Source organism: Littorina saxatilis, linkage group LG1, assembly GCF_037325665.1.
Source record: "Littorina saxatilis isolate snail1 linkage group LG1, US_GU_Lsax_2.0, whole genome shotgun sequence".
Classification (NCBI taxonomy): domain Eukaryota; kingdom Metazoa; phylum Mollusca; class Gastropoda; order Littorinimorpha; family Littorinidae; genus Littorina; species Littorina saxatilis.
The window spans coordinates 107,471,304-107,474,740 of record NC_090245.1 but is presented as its reverse complement, the minus strand read 5'-3'; positions in this window follow the sequence as shown (position 1 = coordinate 107,474,740).

Genomic DNA, 3,437 nt, shown 5'->3' with positions numbered 1-3,437 from the left:
TCAATGTGTCAAACAATGACGTTATCAATAAGGTACAATAGGTAAATAAGGCAGAAACTCAACGTGTCAAACAATGACGTTATCGATAAGGTACAATAGGTAAATAAGGCAGAAACTCAACGTGTCAAACAATGACGTTATCGATAAGGTACAATAGGTAAATAAGGCAGAAACTCAACGTGTCAAACAATGACGTTATCAATAAGGTACAATAGGTAAATAAGGCAGAAACTCAACGTGTCAAACAATGACGTTATCAATAAGGTACAATAGGTAAATAAGGCAAAAACTCAACGTGTCAAACAATGACGTTATCAATAAGGTACAATAGGTAAATAAGGCAAAAACTCAATGTGTCAAACAATGACGTTATCAATAAGGTACAATAGGTAAATAAGGCAAAAACTCAACGTGTCAAACAATGACGTTATCAATAAGGTACAATAGGTAAATAAGGCAGAAACTCAACGTGTCAAACAATGACGTTATCGATAAGGTACAATAGGTAAATAAGGCAAAAACTCAATGTGTCAAACAATGACGTTATCAATAAGGTACAATAGGTAAATAAGGCAGAAACTCAACGTGTCAAACAATGACGTTATCGATAAGGTACAATAGGTAAATAAGGCAGAAACTCAACGTGTCAAACAATGACGTTATCGATAAGGTACAATAGGTAAATAAGGCAGAAACTCAACGTGTCAAACAATGACGTTATCAATAAGGTACAATAGGTAAATAAGGCAGAAACTCAACGTGTCAAACAATGACGTTATCGATAAGGTACAATAGGTAAATAAGGCAAAAACTCAACGTGTCAAACAATGACGTTATCGATAAGGTACAATAGGTAAATAAGGCAAAAACTCAACGTGTCAAACAATGACGTTATCAATAAGGTACAATAGGTAAATAAGGCAAAAACTCAATGTGTCAAACAATGACGTTATCAATAAGGTACAATAGGTAAATAAGGCAAAAACTCAACGTGTCAAACAATGACGTTATCAATAAGGTACAATAGGTAAATAAGGCAAAAACTCAACGTGTCAAACAATGACGTTATCAATAAGGTACAATAGGTAAATAAGGCAAAAACTCAACGTGTCAAACAATGACGTTATCAATAAGGTACAATAGGTAAATAAGGCAGAAACTCAACGTGTCAAACAATGACGTTATCGATAAGGTACAATAGGTAAATAAGGCAAAAACTCAATGTGTCAAACAATGACGTTATCAATAAGGTACAATAGGTAAATAAGGCAGAAACTCAACGTGTCAAACAATGACGTTATCGATAAGGTACAATAGGTAAATAAGGCAGAAACTCAACGTGTCAAACAATGACGTTATCGATAAGGTACAATAGGTAAATAAGGCAGAAACTCAACGTGTCAAACAATGACGTTATCAATAAGGTACAATAGGTAAATAAGGCAGAAACTCAACGTGTCAAACAATGACGTTATCGATAAGGTACAATAGGTAAATAAGGCAAAAACTCAACGTGTCAAACAATGACGTTATCGATAAGGTACAATAGGTAAATAAGGCAAAAACTCAACGTGTCAAACAATGACGTTATCAATAAGGTACAATATGTAAATAAGGCAAAAACTCAATGTGTCAAACAATGACGTTATCAATAAGGTACAATAGGTAAATAAGGCAAAAACTCAACGTGTCAAACAATGACGTTATCAATAAGGTACAATAGGTAAATAAGGCAAAAACTCAACGTGTCAAACAATGACGTTATTAATAAGGTACAATAGGTAAATAAGGCAAAAACTCAACGTGTCAAACAATGACGTTATCAATAAGGTACAATAGGTAAATAAGGCAAAAACTCAACGTGTCAAACAATGACGTTATCAATAAGGTACAATAGGTAAATAAGGCAAAAACTCAACGTGTCAAACAATGACGTTATCAATAAGGTACAATAGGTAAATAAGGCAAAAACTCAACGTGTCAAACAATGACGTTATCAATAAGGTACAATAGGTAAATAAGGCAAAAACTCAACGTGTCAAACAATGACGTTATCAATAAGGTACAATAGGTAAATAAGGCAAAAACTCAATGTGTCAAACAATGACGTTATCAATAAGGTACAATAGGTAAATAAGGCAAAAACTCAACGTGTCAAACAATGACGTTATCAATAAGGTACAATAGGTAAATAAGGCAAAAACTCAACGTGTCAAACAATGACGTTATCAATAAGGTACAATAGGTAAATAAGGCAAAAACTCAACGTGTCAAACAATGACGTTATCAATAAGGTACAATAGGTAAATAAGGCAAAAACTCAACGTGTCAAACAATGACGTTATCAATAAGGTACAATAGGTAAATAAGGCAAAAACTCAATGTGTCAAACAATGACGTTATCAATAAGGTACAATAGGTAAATAAGGCAAAAACTCAACGTGTCAAACAATGACGTTATCAATAAGGTACAATAGGTAAATAAGGCAAAAACTCAATGTGTCAAACAATGACGTTATCAATAAGGTACAATAGGTAAATAAGGCAAAAACTCAATGTGTCAAACAATGACGTTATCAATAAGGTACAATAGGTAAATAAGGCAAAAACTCAATGTGTCAAACAATGACGTTATCAATAAGGTACAATAGGTAAATAAGGCAAAAACTCAATGTGTCAAACAATGACGTTATCAATAAGGTACAATAGGTAAATAAGGCAAAAACTCAATGTGTCAAACAATGACGTTATCAATAAGGTACAATAGGTAAATAAGGCAAAAACTCAATGTGTCAAACAATGACGTTATCAATAAGGTACAATAGGTAAATAAGGCAAAAACTCAATGTGTCAAACAATGACGTTATCAATAAGGTACAATAGGTAAATAAGGCAAAAACTCAACGTGTCAAACAATGACGTTATCAATAAGGTACAATAGGTAAATAAGGCAAAAACTCAATGTGTCAAACAATGACGTTATCAATAAGGTACAATAGGTAAATAAGGCAAAAACTCAACGTGTCAAACAATGACGTTATCAATAAGGTACAATAGGTAAATAAGGCAAAAACTCAATGTGTCAAACAATGACGTTATCAATAAGGTACAATAGGTAAATAAGGCAAAAACTCAACGTGTCAAACAATGACGTTATCGATAAGGTACAATAGGTAAATAAGACAAAAACTCAATGTGTCAAACAATGACGTTATCAATAAGGTACAATAGGTAAATAAGGCAAAAACTCAATGTGTCAAACAATGACGTTATCAATAAGGTACAATAGGTAAATAAGGCAAAAACTCAATGTGTCAAACAATGACGTTATCAATAAGGTACAATAGGTAAATAAGGCAAAAACTCAATGTGTCAAACAATGACGTTATCAATAAGGTACAATAGGTAAATAAGGCAAAAACTCAATGTGTCAAACA